Raw genomic sequence first — 23,139 nt, 5'->3', positions numbered from 1 at the left:
ACTTCGGTAACAAAGGACAGACTATGTGGCCTGAATAAATTAGGGAAATAACCAGGAAGGCCAGCCTAATTCTGACTCAGGTGAGAAGTACCAGGCCAGACTGTCAGTTGGGAACAAAAAGCTTCCACAAGTAAGGGCAGGGCTCAGCAGGGGTCAAACCTTGCTGGAGACCCAGAAGGGTCTTGTTGCGGCTGAAAACATTCCATAAATGTAAACTTCTTGTGCCGAAATTACAGGGAGAGGCTTTTGATCCTACAATCTAAGGCTAAGGCCAAACAGTGACAAGGCAACCAGGCCCATGTCACATGTTATCTAGAAGGACTTTATCTAAATTACAATTTTAAGCCAACTTTCTGTTACCAATGTTACACCTTTTTAACCATATTTAATAACTTAAAAGCCAATAGTACATAACCAAGGCGTGTAGAGCATATTTATACATTTAAAACCAATCAGAAAAGTCAAGGTGTGAACTACTGGCAGATAAAGTTTTTACCATTTTTTCTTTTGAACACGAAACATAAAACATTTAAACAACGAGAAACAAAAATCACAGACATAAACTGACAGACCTGGACAGCTTGGTGCACCAAGGACACACAATAGACATAGAGGGAAAAAACTAGATGGTGTCCCACGATAGGGACCCACATAGCCTACCTATGGAACCCAGAACTAGAAATAAGCATTTCTCCAATAGGAGCCAGCAGAGAGGCAGGACGTCTCCTGCCTTTCTTCTGTTCCCAGGAGAGCTCTGAAAAGTTTTTCTCTTTCTCCAAAGCATCTGCGGAGAGTCCGGCAGGACTGTTTTTCCCAAGCCTATTCATTCTCTCTCAAGTCTAGGGTGTAAACTATCTCTAGTCAGGATCCAAAGACTAAAATATAACTCTAAAAGAACGCATATGCAAAAACACTTTACCATTACCTTGTCCCTTTTTTTATTATAAGTTTTACTTAAGCTAGCCCCACATTGCTTAAAATTAACCAGGGACACCTTTCATCAATAAAACAAAAAAACTTGATTAAATCCTTTTTCTTAACTCTTAATCCTCTCTCCCTGAGTGAGCGCTTGATCTCTCCTATGAAACAAGCCTCCTAAATCCATACCTTCCCCATGGCAATTAGACGACAATTATTCGACCGGTCCTTACCTCCCTCTCCAGCGACGCACGAGCGATGCGGCCTGAAGAGTCCTTGATTCCCGCTGCAGCTCTCTTATCTCCGTCGTCCTGTAGTCGGCCTTGCTTCGGGGTCCCTGTGTTCGGGCGCCACTTGTCCCCGCCAGCGGGGATCCAGTTATTCAGGGTCCCGAAGGGGCGCTACCCTTGGGCCTAAATGGGGGGCGAGAGAAGAAGGAGACCAAGCAAGATTCTGTTGTCAAGGTCTCGTTTATTGGGGTGAACGTTACAGCTTTTAAGGCTTTCAGGTAGGGGGAGTGTCCTTTGTGAAACACAGAGGAGGGGGAGGTGCGGATATAGGTAGTGATAGCAGGAGGCAAAGAGGTCAGGCGGTGGAGACACTGGGTGTTGATTCAGGAGGTAACAGGTATCTGCTAAGGGAGCTGAGGCATCCCTTGAATGTTATCTTCCTGTGTTAAGTTCATGGGAGAGGCTTTCATTCAACAATCTTAAGACTTAAGGCAGTCATCAAAAAGTGGCTAGGCCCAAATCCAATATGGCTCCGTGCAAGGTCTCACTATGTAGACCAGGGTGCCTGTCTCTGCTTCCTGTGTGCTGAGATTAAAGGCACACTTCACTACATCTGGCCAAATGTGTGTGTGCACGCGTGTGTGTGTGTGTGTGTGTGTGTGTGTGTGTGTGTGTGTTTTAAGTCACAATAAATCCGTGTAATGGAGACGCTGTGGTGGGAAGAAAGATTCACCTCTTGCATTGGCCTGTATTGTACATCCCTGTCTGTTCCATATAATTATGTAATTATATTGTCAATTTCTGTAGGAAAGTCTTCTAAGATCTTGCCTGAGATGGTGCTTAACTTGAAGATCATTTGGGGAGAAATGATTTCTGAGTGTTGAGTCATTCGATCCATGAATATTGTATACCTCTGTGTTCATTTAGAGTAGCGGGTCTTAACCTTCCTGATGTTGAGATCCTTTAATACAGTTCCTCATGTTGTGGTGACCCCAACCATAAAATCATCTTGTCGCTGCTTTACAACTGTAATTTTGCTACTGTTATGACTTGCAGTGTAAATGTCTGATCTGTGACCCCTACGGGATCTTGACCCACAGATTGAGAACCCCTGATTTAGATGTTTAACTCTTCTCAGCAATTTTTTTTTGTGTGTGATTTTTCATATAGATCTTTGCACAGAATGGATCACTTACATGCTACAGCACACATGAGGCAGTCATGTTCTCTCTCTCCACCTGTGGGTCTTGGGAATTGAGTGCAGGTTGTCAGGCTCTGGTGGAAAATGCTTTTGTTCACTAAGCTCTTTGCCTTTTTAAAAAGTGCCCATTACCATAAGAAGTGTCTCTGGAATCCATGAAGTAACAGAACCAGGTGGTGGAGTATAGGACAGGAGAGGAGGTTCCTGGGAGACAGCTTGTCGGCTACCTTGTAAGAGTCAGGATTGAAGGGGTTGGGTATTTAGCTCAGTGGTAGAGCGCTTGCCTAGCAAGCACAAGGCCCTGGGTTCGGTCCCCAGCTCCGAAAAAAAGAAAAGAAAAAAAAAAGAGTCAGGATTGAACTCTGGAAGGAAGAAACACTGAAGATTGTACGGATTTTATTTTTAGCAAACTCCACTGGCTGCTAGGCCTTGGTGTGCTACCACTGGGAACACGGAGGCAGTGAGAGGCATCTGCACTGGCTCCTTGCCCGGGTGTCACCAGTAGATGTGGTGGGCTGCTGGCTTCCTCTGGCTTCCTGGGCCCTTGTGCACTTAGCTTCAGACATTGACAAGAAGCGGGGAGGGGTGGCACCAAGGGCAACTAAAGGTGGTTTACCCTACGCAAATAGAGAGACTGAGCGGGCCTAGGACACCAGGAAGGGAGACCGTGCAGATGGGTAGGTGAGGCAGCTGGTGAGGATCCTTTGACTCTGTTAAGTTTGAGAGGCCAACAGACACCATGGTAAGGAGCAAGGTAGGCAGTCAGCATGAGTCTGGGGTTGTAAAGAACGACGAGAACATCCCACTTCTCCCATGGTGGCACATGCCTGTGGTCCCAGTCCTCAGGAGACAGGGGCAGGAGAATCAGAACTTCGAGGTCACCTTTGTCTACACAGCTAGCTTAAAGCCAGCCTGGGCTGTAGGGGGAAGTTCGAAGGGATACCAATGACAAAAGAGTTTATCAGAGACCTGCCTCTTACCTCCCTTCTTTCCAGATCTCCTTCCTTACACACCTAGAAAGCCCATCCACTCCTACCCACCCAGGAATCCCAGGGCCAGCAGACTACAGAAAGGAAAGAGGATAACTAATGCCCCCTCCTAGTCTGAGTGTGTGCACAGACTTGCACACTCACACACATACACACAGGCACATGTAGTATATTTTTTTAAAGAATAAAACAAGGGCAGACATCCCCTTTCAAGTACAGACCATGGCAGACAGAAGAACAGGTAGGTGATCCCAGGTAGAGAGACTCAGTGCCTGACCAGAATCCATAACAGCCACTAAAACACCTGCCCCAACTAAGGTAGTAACTCCATGCTGAACCAGAGGTCACACAGATCAAAAGACTAGAGAGGAAACAGAAACCAAGGAACAAAACTCATTCAACAAAGTCAAACTAAGAAAATGGCACCTAGACTCATCACACCAAATCCAGTTGCCTGGACACCAGTGTAAGAGCAAAATCAACAATAGCCAAGACAATATATTACCACTAGAGCCCAGGTATCTATCCTGCAGAAATCCCTGAATATTCCAACACAGCTGAAATATGAGAAAAAGACTTTAAAACCAACTTTATGAAGATAATAGAGTTCCTTAAAGAAGAAATGAATAAACCCCTTAAAGAAATCAAGGGAAAGACAAACCAAAAAATGAAGAAAATGAACAATCTCTTAAAGCCAAAAAAAATTTTTTTTGAGGAAATGAATAAAACTGTTTAAGACCTGAAACTAAAAATAGAAGCAATAAAGAAAACACAAATTGAGGGACTTCTGGAAATTGAAAATCTAGATAAATGAACTACAGATACAAGTGCAGTGAGCTGTATTGGATTTGGGCCTAGCCGCTTTGTGAATGCATAGCTCAAGGTGGCTACTTGACTCTGGGCTGCATGGCCACAGAGGTTTAACCTTGAGACGACTGCCATACGGACATGAGATTGTTGAACTAAGAGCCTCTCCCAGGAAGACCCTGGGAGCAATGACAGGATGTTTCAGCCTGAGCAAAACACCGGATGTCCCTGAGCAGATTCCTGAGAAGGGTTCGACCTTTCTAAGAACATGTCCCCGGAAGACTGTTGCCTCTTTGTTATAGGAGGATATCTTGCAGTATAGTGATTCACCTTATATCCTTGGGCACTTCCCAAACTCCCCACCCTAAGCTTCAGTTCTGCTTCTATTCCTGCCTCAGAGCTTTTAAATGCTGTACATTCCTCTCAATAAACGAGACCTTGACAACAGAACTCTTGCTTGGTCTCCTTCTTCTCTTCACCCCCATTTTGGCCCACAGGTAGAAAGCCTCTTCGGGACCCTGAATAACTGGGTCCCCGCTGGCGGGGACATACAAGCATCATCATCAAAATACAAGAGATGTAAAAAGAATCTCAGGCACTGAAGATATGATAGAAGAAATATATACATCAGTGAAAAAATTTCCTGACACTAAACATCAAGGAAATCACTATGAAAAAACCAAACCTAAGACCAATAGGTATGGAGGAAGGAGAGGGATCTGATCTCAAAGAAAACATTTTCAACAAGATCGTAGGAAAAAAAAATTCTAACCTAAAAAGGAGATGTCTATAAAAGTACAAGAAGCTGGGGTTGGGATTTAGCTCAGTGGTAGGCGCTTGCCCTAGCAAAGCGCAAGGCCCTGGGTTCGGTCCCCAGCTCTGAAAAAAAAAAAAAAAAAAAAAGAAAAAAAGTACAAAAACACAGAACATAAAGTAGATTGAACAGAAAAGAAATTCCCCATACCACATAATAATCAAAACACTAAACAAACAGAACAAAGAAAGAATATTAAAACCTGCAAGGGACAAAAAGCAAGTAACAAAAGGCAGACTTATTAGAACTACACTTGACTTCTCAATGAAAACTCTAAAATCAAGAAGGGCCTGACAGATGTCTTGCAAACTCTAAAAGACACCACAGATACCTACCCAGATTGCTATACCCAGCAAAACTTTCTATGACCATAGATGAAGAAAACAAAACATTCCATGATAAAGTCAAATTCAAACAATATATATCTATAAATCTAACCCTACAGAAGATACTAGAAAGAAAACTCCAATCCAACCAGGTCAACTACAGCCACAAAAACACAAGCAATAAATAATCTCACATATAACCAAACAACAAATACCATAACAATAAAATAACAGGAATTAACAATCATTAGTTATTGATAACTCTCAATATCAATTACCCAAAAAAAGACACAAACTAACAGGATGGATGCAAAGTCTGAATCCATGCTTCTGCTGCATACGAAAGCACACCTCAACATCAAAGGTAGCCATTAACTCAGAATAAAGGGTTAGGGAAAGATTTTTCAAGAAAATGGACCTAAAAACCAAGCTGGTCTAGCAATTCTACAATGAAGAAATAAGAAAAAAAAATTAAAGACTTCCTAGAACTGAGTGAAAATGAATGCACAACATACCCAAATTTGTGGGACACAATCAAAGCGATATGTGATGGTTTCTATATGCTAGGCCCAGGGAGTGACACTATTAGAAGGTGTGGCCCTGATGGGGTAGGTATGGCCTTGTTGGAGTGGGTATGTTACTGTGGGCATGGACTTAAGACCCTCATCCTAGTTTCCTGGAAGTCAGTATTCCATTAGCAGCCTTCAGATGAAGATGTAAAACTTGAAGTTTCTCCTGTACCATGCCTGCCTGGATGCTGCCATGTTCCCACCTTGATGATACTGGACTGAGCCTGAGAACCTGTAAGCCAGCCCCAGTTATATGTTGTCCTTTATAATGCTTGCCTTGGTCATGGTGTCTGCTCACAGCAGTAAGACCCTAACTATGACACAAGTTAGTACCAGGAGTGGGGTATTGCTGTGATAGGCCTGACCATGCTTTTGTTTGGAAGAATGTGGATTTTGGGACTTTGAATTTGGAAAGCAGTGGAATGCTTTAAATGGGGGCTTAATGGGCTACTCTAGTGGGAATATAAAAACTTTGTTGCTGAGAGTGAGTTGAATGGTTCAGACCTGGCTTAAGATGGTTTAGTAAAGAATTTCAGTATGTGGCCTAGAGACTGTTTATATGGTATTTGGGGGGGGCGGGGGGGAATGGGGCTGCTTTTAGCCATTGTCCAAAGAGTCTACCTGAGGCTAAGGTGAAGAGATTTAGATTAATTGCTTTGAAAAAGGAAGTCTCAAAACAGCCTGGTGTAAATTCTGTTGGGTGGTTACTAAAGTTCACTCTTATGAAGAACATTTTAACGAAAGGAGCAAGTTAAGAAAGGAAAAATACAAAATATATGGTTCAAGTATTAAAGGGACACCAGGAAGTGAAATGGAGCTGAATCCTGTGTTCCAGGATATTAAATTGAATTAAGGGAGTAATCACCTTGGGGCAAGATCCCACCTAGCTAAGTTAACTCCAGGCAACTTAGTACAAACCTTTAATCCTAAAAGGCAAAGACAAAATCTCAATCTCTGAGTTCAAGGCCAGCCTAGAACAGAGCAAGTTCTAGGTGAAGAAAAACTTAACTCCATGCTTGGTAGACCACACCTTTAATCCCAGCGTTTAGGAGACAGGCATGCAGATCTCTGAGTTCAAGGTCAGTCTACAGAGCAAGTTCCAGGACAGCCAAGCTTAGGCAGTGAGAGAGATGGAAAACAGAAAGCTGGTGATAATGTAACAGAACAAGGGAGCCATGTTCCAACCCCAGCAGGCAGCAGAACTCGGCAGCTTTGGCCATGTGGCTCTGGCTTAGAGTCCTGAATAAAAAAAGAATACTAGGAAAATTGATACTGGTTAGCTGGAGCTAAGAGATTAGTGGTGATTAAGAGACCAGCATCACTGAGGTGAAATCTTCTGGGAAGTGTTTTCTGAAAGCACAGAGAAGCTGTGTTCCAGTGATAGCCAAGGTTGTGCCTTGTGCTGCAGCTGTTCTTGGTAATGAGTAAGAATCACCCAGGTGGTACTGGTTTTGAAGGTATGAAGGTGTCATGAAGAACAGCTGAGGCTTGGCACTGTGAAAGACCATGGAAGGCCACTGATGAAGGTGCAGCCTCAATTGTAGTTGGCAGTCCAGGACTGAAGGGGGTCATGCAAAGGAGTTGAGGCTTGGCACCATGAAAAGAGCCCATGAGAGGCTATTGGTGAAGGCTAGTTGCACTGGAAGACGCCAGTGTATTGGAGATACCAGTTCTATGGATGACGACCAACAAGAGCAGTGGCAGTGGAATGGATCAACCTGAGCTTAGAGGGCTACAGAGGACAGAGCTGCAGAAGTGAAGCTAGTTCCTTGAGGAGCCCAGAAGATCATGTATGGATCCTAACATTGAAACAAGAAGCTGTAACATTGAAGTTGCCTTGGAGACCCCAAGATGTTCAAGATGCCAGAGCCATGGGTTATCTGCTGAGGAAAGCTACTAACAGGGAGTGGAACCCGCCCAGGAGAAAGAAGTTTATTGCAGTTGAAAAAGGAATTGGAGATCTGAAGACTGCTTTGACATCAGTCTTGAAGATGCACAGTTTGGAGTTTCCCCAGATGGTTTCCTGTCTTGCTTTGGGAATTATAGTTAAGTGATTGGCTGAATCTCTGAAGAGACTTTGAACTTTGGACTTTTAACATTATTGAGACTGCTATAGACTATGGGGACTTTGGAAGTTGGACTAAATGTATTTTGCATTATGCTATGTTTAGGTATGCCCCCCTATAGACTCATGTTTAAACAAGCCTATGGGGGCCAGGGAATGGAATATAATGGTTTGTATATGCTAGACCCAGGGAGTGGCACTTTTAGAAGGTGTTGGAATAGGTGTATCACTGTGGGTGTGGGCTATAAGACCCTCATTCTTTTTTTTTTTTTTTTTTTTTTTTGGTTCTTTTTTGGAGCTGGGGACCGAACCCAGGGCCTTGCGCCTTCCTAGGTAGCGCTCTACCACTGAGCTAAATCCCCAGCCCCAAGACCCTCATTCTAACTGCCTGGAAGTCGGTATTCTGCTAGAAGCCTTTAGATGAAGATGTAGAACCCCCAGCTCTACCTCTACTATGCCTGCCTGGATGCTGCCATGTTCCCTGGACTGAACCTTTGAACCTATAAGCCAGCCCCAATTAAATGTTGTCCTTAAAGAGTTGCCTTGGTCATGGTGTCTGTTCATAGCAGCAAAACCCTAACAAAGACACTTTGGATAAATTTATGGGCCTCCTGGAGGCCCCCTCATCAGAATCTGGCAGTAGATCCAGAGTCTCTCCTTACCTTCAGCAGAGTCATAATCCCAGTTGGGTCAAGCCAAAGTGAAGGCTACATCAATATCTATCTGGGCCTGGGTGGGCAGCCCATTTGCTCCGAACCAATTTCTGGGAGGCTACCACGATCCTCTCCCTCCCCTCTATTTCGAAGAGAACCTGGAGCAGTTGCTGACAGTCGTCCCAGGTGGGCTGGTGAATCAGCATGATTGAGCCTTAAGAGCTATGGGAGCTGATGGTTCCTCTGAAAATGGGGGATTATGCAACTTCCTATCATAAAGGTCATTACTAGTGAGAGGACTCCAACTGGAGTCAGGGGAGTCAGTAGCTTCTCCTTCCACCTGTGCTGATTGGGCGGGGGCAACAGTCAGGGCAGGAACATAAGGAGAAGGGCAGAGATCTTCCTTGGAGGCAGAGGGAGGAAGTAAGGAAGGTGGCAAGAGCCAGCCCTCTTTCACAGGAAAGAGGGTAGAAAGCATCACATCTGGCAACCAAAAGGGTTTCATCCAAGCAGGGGGCTTCTTGACTAGGTATGGCTATGTGGCACCTGGGCCTGGTGGCCCCTGGTCTCATAGACTATAACATTCACCCTGTAAATGGTGGGGAGATGGTAAGTCCCCTCCTCAGGCCATCCTGCTTTATAGGTGAGCCATTCATTGCTACAAAAGATGGTTGGTTTGCTGAGATGAACAACCAGACCTGAATCTTCCACAACTCAGCAGAAGCTCTTGTAATGGTTCAAGACTAAGCCTTGTGGGGTCCTCTGGGCCTGGGCCATCTCAAGAATCAAGGAAAAACTTGTACAAGAGGACATGAAGCACAAACAGAATACATACAGACAGACACAAAGGACATCCCTCAAAAAACGAAAGCAAAACAAAAAGGCTGTTTATGATGGTATCCCATCCTATGCATTGGAGGCCCAAAGATGCACAGCTGGTTCAGAAATCAGCTGAGAATAATATCAAGTTCTCCAGTTCCTGGTAGGGAGTTGCAAGAGTGGCCTCTATAGCCCCTGGCTGGGTGACAAAATACACTGCTTTGTTCCTCTCAGCCTCCAGATTAAACATGAAACAAACACAGAGAGCACAAGATGAGTGACAACTGGCTGCCCAGACTTACTGATCAGAAAAACACTCAACTATTTGGGTCAGAGCTCTCCAGCAAATCCCAGATGAACCCCCAAATGTTAGGGTTTGTGAATCACTGAAGAATGAAACCCCAGACTCAAATACTATGCAAAAGTAAAAGGCATTTACTCTGCAGAAATCCAGCATGCAGGGCTCTACCATTTGTCAAAATGGAGAACCAGAGGTGAGCTCGAAAGCTCAATTTAAAGCTGATTAGGGGAATTCCAGGGAGGGGAGGGGTAGGCGACCTTTATCCTGAATGGTTGGCTCTATCTATAGGGGTGTTGGTATCTCTGTTTATCTTAGAGCCTGCATTATCTGTTCAGGACGTTGCCTCCTGGACCAATGCATTCAAGGCTATTATTCCCTACTTTCTCTTCTGTTAGGTTCAGTGTATCTGGTTTTATGATGAAATCTTTGATCTACTTGGACTTGAGTTTTATGCAGGATGATAGATATGGTTCTATTCACATTCTTTTAGTTGCTGACATCCAGTTAGATCAGCACAATTTGTGGAAGATGCTGTCTTGCTGCCATTGTGTATTTATGGCTTCTTTATAAAAAACCAGGTGTCCATAGATGTGTAGATTTATGACTGGGTCCTTCACTCAATTCCACTAATCAATCTGTCTCTTTTTATGCCAGTACTGCCAAAGGCCAGCTTTATCAACACAGGGTAAACTGAGGCAAACAATCAGGTATGGCATTAGTGATTGGAATTAGTGCTAATAGCAGTTGACAGAGGCTCCCCACTGATAGCAGTGACTGATTTACAGGGTCAGCACAACTGGTGGGACAAAACTTAATTGTCTGGGGCTGGTAAGAATGTCCAGCAAGAAGCTCTGAGCTCTTAACTCTAAGGTGTCCAGCAAGAGAAAAGGATAGAGAGAAGGTGATGTATGCACACACACACACACACACACACACACACACACACACACACACACACTTTGACCAGACCCAACCACTTGATTCATCAATTCTACAAATGTGCATGCATACTTATATACATACACACTTACCTACATAGATATGTATGTACATAAATACAGACAGAAAGACATATATACATTTGGTGGATGGAGCAGAACTTCAACAGCCACACTTTATTTCTTTTCTCAGCCTTTTTATGCCTTCTTTGACAAAAGTTCTTTATAAAATTACCTCACGGATAAAATGTTACACAAAAAGTTGCTACAGAAGGATGTTGATAGTAAGTTCAAAGCAGTGTTTCATTCTGTAAGTTCATTATAAGTTCAAAGCACCTGTTTCACATGGCCTTGCTTTATCATAATGCACATAGTGCACATCTTTGCCTTCATCCTTGGACCTGACACAGAATGAACGTTTTTCCTTGATCACAAATCTGTCCCAAGCCTATTTCTCTTCTTGGTGTAATTATGAAAGTTTATTGTGTTTCTTGCTATGCAGTCTTTACTTACTATTCTGAGAGGAGGGGCACATTCTATTCTTGATTCTAACTTCATTATATCTTTCTGGCAAAACACCTAAACCATCTCCTTAAACTTTCTTCCTAGAATTATTTGAATCGAATCAGAAATTCTATAAAGTCATTAATTCATCTAAACATCATTAATTCATGAAAGTTCATCTTCAGGTTGATCTGCAGGAAATGTACCCAATAGGCTAGGCTATCATCTAGAAAATAACCACATCAGTCTATAGGTAGTGAGAGTCTCCCAGTGTCCCTCACACCAAGCCACATAAATGAGGAGTATGGCAATGACAAACATGAGAAAGCACATCAGTAGCAAGAAGCAATCCTGAGGTGAAGTCTCTGGGACTAAAACTCACCAGAGCACACACATCACAGCAGAGGAAGACAGTGAGCTGTCTCCAGGGAGTTCACTTGCCCACTGTAGCTCTTCCTGCTTGGTGTCTGCCATAGTACCGTGCAGTTTTTATTACTGTAGCTCTGTAGTAGAGTTGAAATCAGGAATGGTGATATCTCCAGAAGTTCTTATATTGTACAATTATTTTAATATATATGTATCTATATGTATAATTGTATAATTATCTTAGCTATCCTGGGTTTTTTTTTTTTTTGCAAATTAAGTTGAGTATTGTCATTTCCAGGTCTGTAAAAATTGTGTTGGAATTTTTTTTTTATGGGAGATTGCATTAGGTGGCCATTTCTACTGTATTAATTCTACCCATCCATGAGCATGAGAGATCTTTCCATCTTCTGAGATACTCTTCAATTTCTTTCTTCAATGACTTGAGGGGTTGGGGATTTAGCTCAGTGGTAGAGCACTTGCCTAGCAAGCACAAGGCCCTGGGTTCGGTCCCCAGCTCCGAAAAAAAGAAAAAAAAAAAAAGACTTGAAGCCTTGTCATACAAGTCTTCCACTTGCTTGATTAGCGTTATCTCAAGATATTTTATATTATCTGTGGCTACTGTCTTTTGTTTTGTGTTTTTGTTTTTGTTTTTTTGTTTGTTTTTTTTTGTTTTTTGTTTTTTTGAGCTGGGGACCGAACCCAGGGCCTTGCACTACCACTGAGCTAAATCCCCAAACCCTGTGGCTACTGTCAAGGGTGTTGTTTTTTTTTTCTTCAGTCGATTTTTCATTTGTATATAGCAGGGCTACTGACTTTTTTTTTTTTTTTTAGTTAATCTTACATTCAGCTATGTGGCTGAAGGTGTTTATCAGCTGCAGGAGTTCCCTGATAGAATTTTTGGGGTTGCTTTTGTACATTATTACATTTGCAAATAATGATACTGATGTTAACTTTTCTTTGAAAGTCTGGTAGAATTCTACCCTAAAACTGCCTAGCCCTGAGCATTTTTTGGTTGAGAGCCTTTTAATGACTGTTTCTATTTTCTTAGGGATTATAGGTTTATTTAAATTGTTTATCTGATCTTGATTTAACTTTCATAAGTTGTCTCTATTTAGAAAATGGTCCATTTCCTTTTGATTTTCCAATTTGGTGGAGTACAGGTTTTTAAAGTATGACCTAATGATTCTTGCGATCACCTCAGTGTCTGTTATTATATCCCCCTTTTCATTTCTGATTTTGTTAATTTGGATATTCTCTCTTTTCGTTCATTTGGATAAGGGTTTTATCTATCTTGATGATTTTCTAAAAGAACCAACTCTGTTTCATTGATTCTCTGTATTGTTCTCATTGTTTCTATTTTATTGATTTCAGGTCTCAGTTTGATTATTTCTTGCTGTCTACTCCTTGGGTGTGCTTACTTTTTGTTCTAGAGCTTTCAAGTGTGCTATTAAATTGCTAGTATGAGATCTCACCAGTTCTTTTATGTAGGCACTTAGTGCTATGAACTTATTGTTAGGACTTTACTGCTGTGAGCAGACACCATGACCAAGGCAAGTCTTACAAAGGACATTTAATTGGGGCTGGCTTACAGGTTCAGAGATTCACTCCAGTATCATCAAGGCAGGAACATGGCAGCATCCAGGCAGGAATGGTGCAGGCAGAGCTGAGAGTTCTAAATCTTCATCTGAAGGCTGCTAGTGGAAGAGTCACTTCCAGGCAGCTAGGATGAGGGTCTTAAGCCCATGCCCACAGTAACACACCTAATACAACAAGGCCACACCTCCTACTAGTGCCCATCCCTGGGCCAAGCATATACAAACCATCACATTCCACTCCCTGGCCCCCATAGGCTTGTTTAAACATACGAGTCTATAGGGCCACACCTAAACATAGCATAATGCAAAATACATTTAGTCCAACTTCAAAGTCCCCATAGTCTATAGCAGTCTCAATAATGTTAAAAGTCCAAAGTTCAAAGTCTCTTCTGAGATTCAGCCAATCACTTAACTATAATTCCCAAAGCAAGACAGGAAACCATCTGGGCAAACTCCAAACTCTGCATCTCCAAGACTGATGTCAAAGCAGTCTTCAGACCTCCAACTCCTTTTTCACCTTTGCCGCTCCTATTCTTGTGATCATCCTATGTTACTGACATTGCCCATACACTGGGGTCTTCCACTGTAACTAGGCTTCACCAATTGCCTCTCCTAGGCTCTCTTCATGGTGCCAAGCCTCAAATCCTTTGCATGATCCCTTCAGTCCTGGGCCATCAACTACAACTGAGGCTGCACCCTTCACCAATGGCCTTCCATGGCTTCTCAGCAGTGCTAAGCCTCAGCTGCTCTTCATGACCCCTTCATGCCTTCAAAACCAGTACCACCTGGGTGACTCTTACACATTACCAAGTACAGCATGAGGTACAACCTTGACTGTCACTGGAACACAGTTTCTTTGTCCTCTCAGAAAATACTTCCCAGAAGATTTCACCTCAGTGATGCTGGTATCATGTTAATCACTGCTAATTTCTTAAGTCCAGCTGACCAATATCAATTGTCCCAGTAGTCTCCTCTTGACTGTAAAGCCAGAGACACATGGCTTCGAGCTCACCTCTGGGTTATTACCATTTTAACAAATGGTGATCCCTGCATGCTGGGTTTCTGCAGAATAAATGTTCCTTGCTTTACTAGTTCAGTTATCATTTTTCAGCAATTCACAGATCCTAATACTCCTTCATTGCTGGTGGGAGTGCAAACTTGATAGCTACTTTGGAAATCAATATGATGGTTCCTCAGAAAATTGGGAATAGATTTCAAGACCCAGCTCTACCCATAAACACTATACTCTTGGGCATATACCCAAAGGATACCTCACCCTACCATGATGACACTTGTTCAACTATATTCATAGCAGCTTTACTCAAAATACCAGAAACCAGAAACAACCTAGATATCCCTCAATCAAAGAATGGATAAAGAAAATTTAGTATATTTACACAATGGAGTATTACTCAGCTGTTAAAAAAAAATTGACATTATGAAATTTGCAAGTGTTGGATGGTAAAACCATGCCATAAAGTTTGGTAAGGTAGAGCAGGTTGAGACCTGGAGACTCAGTGGGCACACATCTAGGGCTTAGGTGACTCCTAGCTCCCTGCCAGACTCCTGGCCTGGAACACGTGCCACACCCCTCACATAAAGAACATATCCTGGGTTGGGGATTTAGCTCAGTGGTAGAGTGCTTGCCTAGCAAGCACAAGGCCCTGGGTTTGGTCCCCAGCTCCAAAAAAAAACAAAAACAAAAACAAAACAAAAACAAAAACAAAAACAAAAACAAAAAAACATATCCTATGGTCATGTAGGCCCAGAACAGAGCTCTCCATGCTAATGAGGTACATAGAGGCCTGGAGGGCTTAGCCAATAAGCTTCCTGTCCCAGACATTCCTCCCTGCAAAAGATATTTAATCCCAGGTCTACCCTGAGAAGTGGGTATGGTAACGCTATACATCCATTTTCTGCCATGAACAACCAATAAACTGTTTAGAACCATGGACTGTCTCTTTCATCAAGACGTGGGGAGCCATGGAGAAGGCCTTTGCCTACAGGGCTGCAGCTTAATTCTCCCATTGAAAGCCTCTTTGCATCCTAGCCATAGCTGCCACCAAGGCTGCCTCTGCCAAGCTAAGGACAATCACCCATGGGACAAGCCAGAGCTTGTCCTTTTTTCCCCCAGCCCCAGGCTAGACCCTAGCTGTCCCTAGCTCCACGGGCCTCCAACTCTGTTCTTGGCTCTTCCCTGACTCCCAGAAGCACCTGGATGTCCAAGAGTCTGAGAACCCCATGGCCCCAGCCTTGTAGCAGGCCCAGGGACCCCCAGACCAGCTTCAACTCTTTCCACATCTCAAACTATGCTTTCCCTCCCCTGGAGCAGTGTCTTAGTGCCTCCGAACAACCCAGCACCCACTGTAGCAGGAAGCATGGGATGAGCGCAGTCAAACTCCCTTTGCTCATGGGGACTCGAACCAACGTGCAAGTAAATGGATAAAACTAGGGGGAAAAATCATTCTGAGTGTAGTAATCCAGACTTAGAAAGACAACTATGGTATGTACTTGTAGGGATGTGGGCTGTGCCACGAGACAGAAGAACTGGTAAAGTTGAGTGAGCTCAGAACCTGGGAATCTCAGAGGTTTTAGATCGGCAGGAGTTGAGCGCACTTCTACACGATTCTGCACCTACTCTGGAATAGGTAACCCCGACACCCCACTGAGAGGACCATGTGCAGTCAGTCACATAAGGTAACACCTGGAGTCCTTCCCCATGCAAATAGAGTCAATAGGGACCACCTACCCCCTAAATCCACCCCACTCCTCAGTGTTTATATAGTCCTTGTCCACACAGAATAAAGCACATTGGTTATTTCACCAGGGATCATCTGGCAGTGGCTGAGTTCACTGAATGTTAACTCTTGGAAAGAGTTCTCTCTCCCAAAGCATTCACCGCTGGATTTGGCCAGCTCAGACCACCTCTGCTGCTGTCCCAGTAGCTGACAAGAGACCCAGGACTCCAGCTACTTCCTTGCTTCTCTGCCAAGAGTGGTAACACTGGGCATTCTCAGCTGGACTGGAGCCCAGTGGAACCTACTTGTCCCCAGCTCCACATTGCCCTCCTTGCTCTGGTAAGCACAGGGGTGTCTGGTGTCCCAGAGGGAAGAGGGCAGGCAGTGGATGGCAGTACTCATAAGTGCATGGTAGCTGTTAACTAAAAAATAATCATGCTATAATCCACAGGCCCAGAGACTCAGTAACAGAAGGATTTAAGAGGAACGCGTGTATCTCCCTGGGAAGGGGAAATAGAACAGATTTTGTGGGTGGAGTCAGGGCAGATAGGGATGGAACAGGAGACATGAGGTAGGAAGGTGTAGAGGGAGATCCTGATGTTAAAATCTCGTTCTCCAATTGGTTCTTGATTTGTCAATAAAGAAGGCTGGGGCCAATTGCTGGGCGGAGGGTAGAAGTGGGACTTCCGGGTCCCAGGAGAGAAGGCAGAGACAAGGAAGAAGAAAGGGCTTTTCTGCCATGCTTTGGAAGAAGAACAAAAAAATTATGTAAGGACTTGAGGGGAACTAGGACCTGTGGCCTCCACAGGTCCAAGGATGGCCTTAGGTGTTTGGCAGGGACTAAGTTTAGGGCAGGAGGAGAGACAGAGATAATAAATTGGTAAGGGCACACTTCCAGGAGAGAGATATCTGCGCCCAGCAATCGCGCCAAGAAGGCAAGTTATAAAGTAACAAGCTTTGTGTGAGTGTTTTAATCCACAGACTCAAGAGTCTCCGGAGCGGGCTGGTAGTGCGACCCCTCCTGGAGCAAAGGGAAGCTGGGTAAGGGCTGGTGGTAGCCGATCCCTGAGCCTGGTAGGACAAAGAGGAAGCTAGGAGGGGCCAGTGCGCGGTCTAATCCCAGGCAAAGGTGGTAGTGTTTTAAAACTACACGCAACAGGAAGGATGGGGAGAGTCCTGGGAGAGTCTACTGGAATTGGGGGCATTTGGGGGACAATGTGGATACCCAGTGCTGTGGAAACTGCCTGGAATCTCTGAGGGTGACCCTAGAGAAGACTCCTGGCAACCGGGCACATGGATCCTGAACCGGCCATCTTCAACCATGCAATGCTTCTAGTGGTGGGACAGAAACACCAACCCAGCTAAAACCCTTCAACCTACAAATATGTCCTTCCGGAGAAATGTGCTGGGGTAATGATGGCACAGAGCTTGTGGGAGTGGCCAACCAATGAGTGGTCCATCAAGGGAGCCCAGGCTCTACACTTCCTGGATGGCCAGAAACCAGAGGCTGAATAGCCCAGAGACTTAGGATAGAACCAAACACAACTGGGGGCGAGGGATCAATGAAATGATTAGTAATGATACTCTGCTATACTCATAAATTAGTTCCTAGCCAACTATCATCAGAGAGGCTTCATCCAGCAACTGATGGGAGCAGGCATAGAGACCCATGGCAAAGCTCAGGAAACCCCACGGAAGAGGGGGATGAAGAATGTAGGTGCCAGAGGGGTCGAGGACACCACAAGAACACCAGGTCAACTAAGCAAGGTTCCGAGGGACTCAGAGACTGAAGTGACAATCATGAGCCTGTACAGGCCTGAGCGAGGTCCTCTCCTTAGGCTATGGCTGTGTAGCTTGCTGTTCTCGTGGGATTCCTAACAGAGGGGGTGGGGACGTCTCTGACTTGTTTGCCTGCTCTTGGGATCCTTTTCCTGCCGCCAGGTTGCCTCTTCCTCTCTCAGTATGAGAGTGTGTGTCTAGTCTTAATTGTAGCTTGTTATGTCTTGTTTGGTTCATATCTCTGGGAGGCCTGATATTTTCTAAAGGGAAATGGAGGAGGAGTGGATCTGGGGGAAGAGGGTAGGTGTTGGGGGATGCTTGGAGGAGTGGAGGAAAGGGAAGCTGAGGTTGGTATATAATGTATGGGAAAAGAATTTTTAAAAAAGAATAAAACAAAATACTCTGAAAAAGACAACAGGAGGAGAAAGGGTTTGTATTTGTTCACAGATGGGTGGAGGGGAGTCAAGGCAGCAGTCACTTGAAGTATCAGGTCACATCACACTCACCATCAGGACACAGAGAGGGTGAATACAAGCTCTCTTTCTTCATTTATACAGTCCAGGATCCCAGACAGGACATGGTGCCAGCACCCTCAACAAATCATGGCCAACCCACATTCCACGACTGATACTCAGTCTTTAGTTCACTGCTCCTTCATTTTCCCACTCCTTCCAAAGATTATATATTTGTGTTCTGTGTAAGGGCAGGGGTGTGAATTTTCATGCCCTCAGACGGGTCTGGCATAGAGGAACTAAAGTTAGGATTTAGGCTTCAGGTTCCTATGACCTAGATTCAATTCTAGCCACCACCTGTAGCTAGGCAACCTCAGCCAAGGCTCTGCACCTTCCGGGACCCGTTTCATCTTGTGTAAAGTAAGGAAAAATAAGTCTACACGTTACAAAAAGTTAACTGCGGCATTTGAGGTTTTAAAAAGTCAGGCAGTTCTGCCTCATACCACTAGGTGTCACCACAGGCTAAAATACTTCCTTCTTGGCTTCCCAAGCCAGACTTTTTTTTTTTTTTTTTTTTTTTTTTTTTTTTTTTTTAAAATGGGGACCGAACCCAGGGCCTTCCTTCCTTGCTACCACTGAGCCAAATCCCCAGCCCCCAAGCCAGACTCTTAAGACTAAGTCCTAACACCTCTCTATGTGAAAGCAGACGGCAGGGCTGGGAAGGGTTGCTCCATTTGACTGTGTGTCTCTAAAGGTCACTATGGACAAGACCTGATGTCCACACTCAAAAATTATCTGGTAAATTCATGGGGCCAAGCTTTAGGGGAGTCATTAAACTCAAGACAAGAAGGCCCTCGTGATGGTGTCTCTGGTTCAGAACAGGAAGGGAAACTCTGACTGGCTCAATTCCCCCAGTACCGCCCTGGTTATGATCCAGGAACAAGGCCAACAGATGCCAGCAACCACGCTCTGGGACTTTATAACTTTGGGGTCTTGAGTACTTAACACAGAGCCTTCTCTGCTGGGACTTGTATAGTACAGCCAATCCCAGGGACCTTAGCCCTTACTGAGAACAAGTGACAAGCACTATTCTGTGCACACTGACCCCGATGAGTCCCTGCCAATGGCTGCATCAGCTACAGGGGAAAAATAATATGGGGAAAATAAGTCGCAGACATGTTAATGACCGTTTGAGGATGCATGACTTGGTAAGCATTCGATGGAAGAAAGCTATAGCACTCTGTTACCCAGAATGTACATATTTCTTTAATTTTACCTTAGCAAAGCTGCTGGCTATATTTTTAAATCGTTTGATGTCCCATAGCTTCTGGGTGCCTTTATTACTGTTCCATGATAGGTCTAATTTCCTGGATCTATTTGTGTGTATATTTGTGTGCAAGTGCCGTACACGTGCGCACTCACGGAAGGGTGGGTGCCAGTGGAACCCAGACAAGGGCATCCGATTCTCTGGAGTTTGAGTCACAGGCACGTCACCTAATAAGGGTGTTGGGAACTGAGCTCTGGTCCTCTGGAAGAACAGCAGGTGCCTTTAACCATTGAGCCATCTCTCTAGTCCCCAGCCTGGATCTAATTCTTGGTTTAAAAAAAAAAAAAAGTTGTGCTGACTTTTCATAAACCAGAATTGTGCCATGCAGGGTTGGAACCGGAAGGTAGACAGCCTGATTCTACACATCGGTCTCACATTAGTAACGTAAGCACCCTGAAGATTAGTCATTGAGCCCCAAACCCACAATCCCGGTCTAACTGAATTCTAGCTCTCTGGTTAGCAGCTAAGAGGTTTGGGGATCGATAAGAAACAAGCTGAGTGTAGTGACACTTACTAGCACTTAGGAGACCGAGGCAGGAGGATAGTGAGTTTGAGGATACCCTGAGCTATCTATGTATTCCTGTATTCCTAAGCTATCCTATGCTTCCTGTATGTGGTTGAGATGTGGCCCATCCACTTCCTTTTCCTACTGTCATGCCTTCCCACCATTTTGGACTCTAGCACCATATTCCACTCTACCCCTCCTACCTGCCCCCTGGAACCATAAGCCAAAATAAAGTCTTCCTTAAGTGGTTAGTGGTCACGGCTTTTATCTAAGCAACATTAAAGTAGCTAATACACTGTGCTCAGGCTTCTGGGCACAGGAAGTCACTGGGCACAGGAAGTGAGTCTGCCTTGGCTCTGCCCTATCATCCATCTCAATAGGCCATGCGTGGGTGGTGCTGCCCCCACACACACACACAGCAAGGTAAGTGGTGCTTAAAGTACTACTTGTAGGAGGCCAATGGGCCAGCACTGTGGTGATTTGAATAATAACCTCGATAGGTTCACAGGGAAATGGCACTGTTAGGGGGAGTGGCCTTATGGGAGTGGGTGTGGCTTTCAGAAGTGTGTCTCTAGGGAATGGGCTCTGAGGTCCCTGGAGCTCAAGCCAAGGATCAGTGAGTGCCTCACTGTCTTTCCTGCTGCCTGTGGATAGGGACGAAGAACTCTCAGCTCCTTCTCCAGCTCCATTGTCTGCCTGCACTCGGCCAAGCTTCCCGCCATGACGATAATGGACTAAACCTCTGAAAATGTAAGTTACCCACCCCCCAGTTAAATGGTTTCCTTTATAAGAGTCGCTGTAGTCATGTTGTCCCTTCACAGGAGCTGGCGGCTGATGGGGGGGATGACAGGTGACTATAGAGGAGAGGGACACCACCTCCAGAGAAGAGTAACAGGGTCATCATAGCAAGACTCTCCTGGCTGCTGTGTGAAGGAGGCCTGTGATTTCAGTTGCTGAGATAAAGACAAAACAAACAAACAAAAAACAGAAACAAAGTACCTGACAGAGAGCAGCTTAGGGGAGAAGGGACTGACTTGATTTACAATCCCAGGTTACAGTCCGTCATGGAGAGTGGGGAGAAGGTCAAGGTGCCGGGAGCTGGAAGCAGCCGGCCCCACCACATCCACAGGCAGAGAATGAACGCATGCGGGCTTAGGCGCTACCTACCTTTCTCTGCTTACACAGTCCAGGTTCCAAAGCCAGGGAATGGTGCTGCTAACTTTCAGACCAGGTCTTCCCATATTAATTAAAGCAAATCAAGAGCCTCTTCCACAGACATGCCTATGGGCCAACCTGCTCTAAATAAATCCCTCACTGAGACTCTCTCCAGGTGACTCTAGGCCACGTTGGCAAAAACCTAGTCATCCCAAGGACTGTTTGGGGTTTGAGAGGAATCAGAACAGAAAGGCCAGTGAGGCCTGAGGAAGGGAGGATGGTGACCAGGACCAAACTTTTGGTGGTGAAGACAAAAAGGTCTAAGGGGGGCAGGGATCCCCAAGGAAAAGACAAGTTTCAGAGGTTGCAGAGTTGAGGAAAGCAGGTGTCCTGGTTGGGTACCAGGAGGACGGGATAATTTCAGAGGCCTTGGCAGGAAGTCAAGGTTGGCTTAGCCAAATTTTAGGGCAGAAAGGGTTTCTGGGTCATTCAAAATCCCAGGATCCAAGTGGAACAAGCCTGAGGGTGGAAGCGACCAGGGTAGCCGCGCAGAGGTCAGAAGCCATGCCTGCCTCCCAGCTTTGCAGAGTTCCCATAAGAAAGTTGGCCATGAGGGCTTTGCCAGGGCCCACACCTGCCACAGAAGTACTAGAAACACGCTTTCTGACCCTTGTTTTGTATAGATACAGAGCTTTTCGACGCCCACTCTTGTTCTGAATACCGAATCGGAGACCTTATATTTACTAATAAACTTCAGACACTATAGCCGGGCAGGCTCTAGGCTACACTAACCCGACCAAGCTGGCCTTAGACTACTTCTCAGCCTTCTTTCCAGCCACACGGCCCGATACCTGCCCTCTTTGTCTTGCCTTGGTGCTTCCTTCTCCATGTGCTCCCCAGTGCCAGCAACTCCCTGGTTCCCCACCTGAGACTGTCTCCCTCTCTTTGGAACCTGAGGTTCCACCTTTCCCTTTCCTGCCCAGCTGGGGGCTGTTCCGCTCTTTATTTTAACCAATCAAGATGCTGCAATACAACGTTTCACAAAATACTGAGTCAGGAAATGCTTCCTAACCATGGCAATACCAAAGTCCAGACGGCCACCGGGTCTCTGGATACAGAAATCAGCATCTGAATGCACAATGCAGGAAAACGCTACTCAACAGGCTCTCTTAAAATATTCTTTTCCTATTTCTTTTTCTAGGACCAGCTGGATGAGTGTTTCCCATGAGACCATCTACCTAAGCCGAGTCTTCTTCCTCTCCTGACCCCCTGAAGCCACTAATTTGATTGCTATCAGCTCGGCTCAGTTTCGACAACTCTTGAGCTAGAGAAATGGAATCGTGCTGTTTGCACCGGGTTGGTTCCACCTCCTTTTAACCCATAGACCGTACATCGGACTAATCTGTAGTATTCTAGTGTGTAGTGTCCTCCTGGTTTGTTCCATTTGCGCATAAAATATGTGTGTCCCTCAAAGTTCAGAGGGGATTGGTTCCAAGGCCCCAAATATGAGGATGCTCAAGTCTTTCATAAAATGATGCAGTGTTCACAGGTACCCTACACACATCCTCCCACGGTTCACTGCTAAAACTGGTTTTGGACCCTGGGATAAGAGACCGGGCGTGTATTTTATATATCAAAGCAGACCTGGCCTCCAGGTTTTCCCAGCATCCCTCAGTCCCCTCTTGGCATACCCTGCCCCCAACCATGAACTTTCCAGCCCAGAGGCTCCTCCCTATATATGCCAGATATTTTTGCTCTTCCCACCTTGGTCTCCTCCCCCCTCCTTCCTTCTGTCTCTGTGTCCGCCCTTTCTCTCTTTCTCCCCCATGGTGTCTTTTCTGGCTTCCATTCTTAGGGCCAGTAAACTCACTAGAGAGTAGCTTTCCAATAATCCTGCCTTTCAAAGCATTCTAGTCTGGCTTGAATTGGCTCATTTCACCATCAGCAGAGAAATAACCTATCAAAAACCTGTAAGAGCTATAAAAAAAGCACTTATGGTTTTTAGGCAATGACAACAGAAGTACATATTCAGTATAGGTGCGAGTTCTTCCAAATGTTTTAGAGACATTTTTGAACGTCCCATGCAGA

General features: G+C 45.0%; 1 pseudogene; it reads right to left on the bottom strand.

The window, feature by feature from the left end:
* Window positions 1–23,139, bottom strand: part of LOC116901054 — a 148,035-nt pseudogene that overhangs the window by 124,257 nt on the left and 639 nt on the right.

Source organism: Rattus rattus, chromosome 5 (assembly GCF_011064425.1).
Source record: "Rattus rattus isolate New Zealand chromosome 5, Rrattus_CSIRO_v1, whole genome shotgun sequence".
NCBI lineage: Eukaryota > Metazoa > Chordata > Mammalia > Rodentia > Muridae > Rattus > Rattus rattus.
The sequence above is the reverse complement of the archived record's forward strand: the minus strand, read 5'-3'. Positions and strand labels throughout refer to the sequence as shown.